This window comes from Callorhinchus milii, unplaced genomic scaffold (genome assembly GCF_018977255.1).
Source record: "Callorhinchus milii isolate IMCB2004 unplaced genomic scaffold, IMCB_Cmil_1.0 Scaffold30, whole genome shotgun sequence".
NCBI classification, from domain to species: Eukaryota; Metazoa; Chordata; class Chondrichthyes; order Chimaeriformes; family Callorhinchidae; genus Callorhinchus; species Callorhinchus milii.
The window spans coordinates 3,610,374-3,616,969 of NW_024704771.1; the positions used below are offsets into that span (position 1 = coordinate 3,610,374).

The 6,596-nt window shown below is 48.1% G+C and overlaps 1 long non-coding RNA gene across 1 annotated transcript; it reads left to right on the forward strand.

Moving 5' to 3' along the window:
• Positions 1 to 2,887: 2,887 nt before the first annotated feature.
• Positions 2,888 to 5,532, forward strand: LOC103189489. Its single transcript, XR_489072.2, has 3 exons — positions 2,888 to 3,059; positions 3,155 to 3,247; positions 5,079 to 5,532. It is a non-coding gene; the product is annotated as an uncharacterized LOC103189489 (long non-coding RNA).
• The last annotated feature ends 1,064 nt before the right edge of the window (positions 5,533 to 6,596 follow it).

The following is a 6,596-nucleotide window of genomic DNA, read 5'->3' on the forward strand; positions in this document are numbered from 1 at the left end:
CATTGCACTTTGATATTGCCTTATCACTCTCATAAAGCGCTTCACGGAATATATTGAATTGTGCATTGATTATATTTTCTGGGCAAAATGCAACAGACAATTGCGCACAGCAATGTCCCACACACAGTTGTGGATTCAGTGATCAATTTATTATGATGAGGGACTATTATCCCAGTAAGCGATCGACCAATCGATTAATAACCGGGTTCCTACTTACTGCTCGGTAAACAGAGGCACGTGGAGAAGGGAAATTTGCCTAAAGTTTCACCCAGTCTGGGAATATCCAACAATACAACACATCCCAAAGCACTGCATTGGAGTGTCATCTTCGACCATGTGATTCCACTTCTCGACCTGGGGTCTTGAACCCACAACCTCCTGACTCAATAGACAAGAACACAAGCACTGAGCCAGGCCGACGGGTCGACTCGTGTTAAGTCTCGAGCTCTGGAATCCCTGACCAGCATAAAGCAGTTATGACAAGCTCAGCACATGTTTGGTCTGTCAGCAAAAGGCAGACACTAACGGTGGCTCCTGGTGACCTTTATGACCAGTGAGACAATCTGAGTTGAGCACTGGGGAGATAGAAGGGCTCAATATTTGCGTGGAGCCCAGGTTAGGCACAGAGTAAAGCTCCCTCTGCATTGTCCGTACAGCATTCCGGGGTCACGTAGATTCACGTGGAATTTATAACATGGAAACAGCCACTGTGCGTGCGCGTGGGTGGGTGTGTGTGGGTGTGGTGAGGGCAGATTGCTTTGCATAGGTAAGAATCCCTTTAGAAAAATGTGGACACTCAACCTACGGCTATTTGTGGGGCACAGTAATGCTCAATTGGCTGCCATGTTTAGCCACAAAATATACAGTCAGTTCACTTTACACTATTTGCTGTGAAGCGCTGTGAGATGTCTCGAAGATGTGATAAAGCGCTATATCAAATGCAAGGATTATTATTATTATTATTTTTCGGCTTGACTGGTCCGTGCTGGTGTTTATACTCCAAGTGCATCCCCACACATTCCTTATTAAGAGGGCCAAACCTTGGGCAAGTTTCCTTACTCCACACAGAGCCTAATAATAATCCCTCCAAAACCAAAAACAATAATAAATTGGTCATTTTCAATCCACGACTGTTTGTGGGACATTGCTGTGCGCAATTGGCTGCCGCGTTCGCCCACAAATATACAGTCAATTCACTTTACAGTGTGTTCTGTGAAGCGCTTTGGGACGTCCTCCTGACGTGAAAAGCGCTATATCAAATGCCAGGATTATTATTATTATTATTCTTCTCTCCCACCCTCTCTTCCAGTTGATAAGTTTGCCTACAAAATGCACACGAAAGGTACTTTACTAAATGTAAGTAGTGTGATTATAATCCAGATACAATTACTTGCATTCATTCCAAATTCGAACAACTCGCTGAGTGNAAAAAGAGGGAGATATTCAGTCATGGTCTAAAAGAGGGGAAGGCAGAAGAATAGAGGAACAGTTTTTTTAAGAGTTTTGGGGGGTAATGGCTGAAAGTGTGATTCAGTGCGGAGTAAGAAGGTAGGCAAGGCAGGGAGGTGCCAGGCTGTGAAGGGATTTGTAGAGAGTCAGTTGAAATTCATCCATTTGATGATAGGGAGCCAGTGGAGCTAAAACTGTAGAGGATAGTTTCCTCAGGCTATAAATTAATGGGCAGTGGTGGACCAATGGGCAGTGGTGGACAATTCTGTTTGAATAGAATAAGCAGAACTAGTCAGTGGCAAACTATTTTGTTCCATAACTTCTAAACTTGCTTTATGCCTGTTTTTTTGGTCAGCCGGGTACCTGACACGTTATGAAACCAATCACCGTGCTTAACAGTTTCCAAACCAAACTTTCCAAGCTCGTGTCCTCTCCCGCACCAGGCTCCGCAACCCTATCACCTCCATCCTCACCCGACTCCACTGGCTTCCCATTAGACAGATCTCAGTTCAAGATCCTGGTCCTCGCCTTTAAAGGCCTCCATGGCCTCACTCCCCCCTACCTCTGCGACCTCCTAACCCCCTATCATCCTGTCCGCTCCCTTCGTTCAGCGACCTGCTTCGTGTCTCCCGCCTCACCTGCCCCACCATTGGTGGGAGGGCCTTCTGCCACTCTGCCCCCACCCTCTGGAACTCCATCCCATAGTCCCTCCACCTCGCCTCCTCCCTTGTCTCCTTCAAGATCCATCTCAAGACCCTCCTCTGCTACCGTACTTTTGGTCACCCTCCTTTCCCCCCCCCCCCACCCGTGGCCTCCATCATCCCCGATCCCGACTCCAGCTCAGGTCCAAAACACAACACTGACTGACTTGAGTTGTCCTCCCAACGCGAAGGACACTAAACACATGTAATTTTATTGTTGTTGTTGGTAAAATTACATAGCTTGCCATTGACATCACTGTCTGGAAAGCCTTCCCGCTGCTCTTGCAGCTAGGACCACCCTCACCCTTAGGGCTTTAATAATAATAATAATCCTTGCATTTGATGTAGCGCTTTTCACGTCTTCTACAACAACAACAACAACAACAACTCGGATTTATATAGCGCCCTCCACGCCGGACGGCGTCTCAGAGCGCTTTACAGTGACGGATCCCGGGGCCGAGCCGGGGGGAGGGGGGGGGGGGGGATAGGTGACCAAAGGCGCGGCCAAAAAGATAGGTCTTCAGCAGAGACCTGAAAACGAGGGTGCAGCGGAGGACTCGGGGGAACCAGGAGGTGACAAAGGCATGGACCAGGGTTTCGGCGGCTTTTTGGGGAGAGGTATTCGAAACGTCTCAAAGCACTTCACAGAACAGACTGTAAAGTGAATTGACTGTATATTTCTGGGCAAAGCACGGCAGCCAATTGTCGTGCATTTGCAGGGTGTGGAAGAGCTGAGGAGGAGAATTCCCTGCCCACAGTGACTTGTCAAGCAGGAAATCAGAAGTGCAATAAGGAAACAGAACTGGAACTGAACTGCAGCGAACAACATCAGCACTCAGCGAGGGAGCTTGCTTGAGTTTTCCCAGCGAAAATGAGCAGTCAACTCAAAATGCATTTCGATGGGAACTGGTAAGGGCAATAGCCTACAGATTCTCTTCTCCAAATTACCATTTTAACTGACATAACTCGCTGACGAGTGTCGCACTTTATCTGCTCTGCTGCAGGCTCATGGAGAAGGTGGGATACATCAGCGTCTCCAGGTTTCAGGATCGATATATTGCTGAAGTCATCAGGAAGGAAGGCAGAGCCAGTGACTGGTAAACTCAGACCTCAACCGGTTCCTATTGATCCTGGTCTGCGTTTGTTGCTCCCCGTGTCCACCCACCCCTCTCTCACTGTGTCTCTCACGGTCTCTCTCACCCCCTCTGTCACCGTGTCTCTCACGGTCTCTCTCACCCCCCCCACCCTCTGTCGCTGTGGCTCTCGCTGTGTCTCTCACCTCCTCTCTCAATCCCACACAATCTCTCTCTCTGTCTCTCACCCCCCCCTCTTAGTGTCTCTCTCACCCCCTCTGTCACTGTGTCTCTCACTGACTCTCTCATCCTCTCTCTCACTGTGTGTCTCTCTCTCTGTCTCTCACCCCCCCCCCCTCTTAGTGCCTCTCTCACCCCCTCTGTCACTGTGTCTCACACTGACTCTCTCATCCTCACTCTCACTGTGTCTCGCTCTCTCTCTCACCCCCTCTTTTATTGTCTTTCGCACAATATTTCTCACTGTGTCTCTCACTTACCTCTCTCACTCCCACACAATCTCTCTCTCTGTCTCTCTCATTCACACGCAATCTCTCATAGTGTCTCGGACCCCCTCTCTCACTACATCTCTCACTGTGTCTCTCACTGTCTCTTTCACCCACTGTCTCGTTCCCACACAATCTCTCACTGTGTCTCTCACCCCCTCTCTCTCTGTCACTCCTACAGTCTCTCTCTGTGTCTCTCTCACTACTCACACAGACTCCCTCACTGACTCTCTCACAATCTCTCCCACTGTCACTCATAGTCGCTCTCTTTTTTTACATTCTCGCACTCCCACACAACCTCTTCGCTGTATCTCTCACAGTCAGTCTGTCGGTCTCCCTCAGTCTGTCTGTCTGTCTGTCTCTCACACATTCTCTCTCTCCCTGTATCCCTCACTGTCTTCTATCTCTCTCGGTCTCTCACTCTCTTTCACTCACATCCACACTCCCCCTCTCTTTCTTCCATTTCCCTGGTCTGTCTCCCGCTGAGGTGTAAACGAGCTGCGGACAAGTTACCATGTAAACATTCCCCTGGAGTAGTTTGTTTCTGTCATTTCCTTGTGTTGTGAGTAACAACAACAACAACAAGATTCCATTTATAAAGCGCCTTTCACGTCAGGAGGACGTCCCAAGGCCGTGAATAGCATCAGAGTGAATAACCTGATAAATTGAGCCTCCGCCCCTCCCCTTAACGCAACCCTATATTTAACACAGAAATTCAAGCTCAGCCATTGTTGGTGTAGGAATATTTCGAAGCCCTGATCACAGTTTCAGGAATTTGCATTATTTTGTTTTGTTCAGCCGGGCGTCTGACACATCCGAAAACCTGTCACCGTGCCTAACACCGCGTGCAAACCAAACAGAGAATTCCGTGCACCCCCCCCCCCCCACACACACACACACACACACACGGAAATCCCAGAGGTAGATTGTTGGAGGAGAGAGGCACCCTGTTTACCTAATTCCGGGGAGTATTAGGCACAGGTTGGTAAGATTCAAGGCTTGGGGACCCCAGAGAGTGTGCTGATAGTGCAGTCTAACCAGCCAAGACGGCATCGATACCCACTGCCTCCCATCGCTCGGCTCTGGCTCCCTTTTCAGCCGCAATGCCCGGAAAGCTTTGGAAATCTCTCTCACTCAATCCCTCCACCTTTCCCCTTCCTTCCCCTCGGTTGTTTTTGTGTTCAAGCCCCACGTCGGGGACTTTGAGCTCACAGGGCTAGGCATTGTCAGAGGTGCCGTCTTTCCGAATGAAATGCTAAGCCCCTTCCCACCGAAAATGGGGAACAATCCACAAAGTGTGTTGGCCAATTTTTGCCCACCAATTTTCTCGAGCAAAACCTTTTCTGTCACAGCAAAACGAAGAAGACGACGAAAACCGAAGTTAATGACTTGCGAGTGGAGAAAGAGGCAAAAGGTGTGCTGTGTGAGTCGTAATCAGCTGCTCATCGGCCTCACAATGGGAAGAAGAAATAAAGGATAAGAAAATTCAATTGGACACAAACAGTCGTGGATTCAAGTGACCAATTTATTATTGTTTTTTTTGTTGAGGGATTGTAATTAGGGGTTTGGAGTCAATAATAATTTAGTCAATAATAACTCCATACTTTTGGGTGATGGAACCGGGAACTGCACAACAATGTATAATCTTTTGATGCACATATATTTGGAGAAAATGGACATTAAATTGCATATTGCTCCTCTATTGCTTCCGCAGCATTTGATCAGCTTAAATTAACTGTACATATCCAATACTGTGATTTTTTTACTTATTTGTAAATAGTCTGAATAAACCTTGATGTCTGTGTATGTACTGGGTCATGGATTTATTCAACCCTTACACTACTTACTGCTAGGTAAACAGAGGTGTGTGGAGTAAGGAACCTTGCATAAGATTTCACCCTGCCCGGGAATCGAACGCATATCCTCTCGCTTGCCAGGCGAGCGCGCTAATCACCATACTACTGGTCTCCCAAGTGGGCCAATAACTGGGAAATATTTTTTTTGAATACATATTTTTTTGAAGCGATTACTACCCACGGAAGGCAATCCGCCAATCGTCCAACAACCAACCGGGTTCCTACTTACTGCTGGGTAAACAGAGGTCTTTGTGTGAGCGCGGCGTAAGGAAAGTTGTCTAAGGTTTCGCCCTGACTGACCTGCCTGGGAATCGAACCCAGGTCTTGCAAGGCGTGTGCTCTAACCACTGAGCTACAGGACTCCACTGGTGTTACAAGGTGCTGCAGTTAGCTTGGGGGTGAATAGGAATCAGGGAGCCTGGTGCAGAGAGTGGGACAGGGGTGACTATCCGCAGCATGTACGCAGTGAGCTGCACTGAAGAGACAGGTGCTGACACTCCGTGGACCCCCACTGCGGGCAGCAGCTCTCAGCAGAGGGTTGGCAGAGGTCTGGAGGAGAGCACTTTGCTGTCCAGGCCACTAACACGCGGTGCTGGGCTTAGGACAGCGGTTGCAAGAGGACTTTTGGCTTCTCATTCAATGATATATTAATCATCTCTCAGGTAGACCACGATAAGCTATGTTATCTTGGACTGAACAGTTAGAACCAGATGACACGGCCTGCGATTGAAGAGGATAATCTGCGGAAATGCTATTTCAGTGTGTGAATAGTAACTTACGGATCAGGCTCCCTGGGGACATGGTGGAAGCAAAAAGTGTCGATTCTCTCAAAACCAAATGGGATGGATTTCTGTTAGGAAATAATATCTCGGGATACAGTATATAGTTTGACATACGACACGTCAAGCGACTGTGCCAGGATGGTGGAAGTCGAACTGGATGGACCTTGGTCTTCTTTCATCCAGCAAATACTCTTATGTTCTTAAGAGGGTTTTGTAAGAATATATGCGCGTG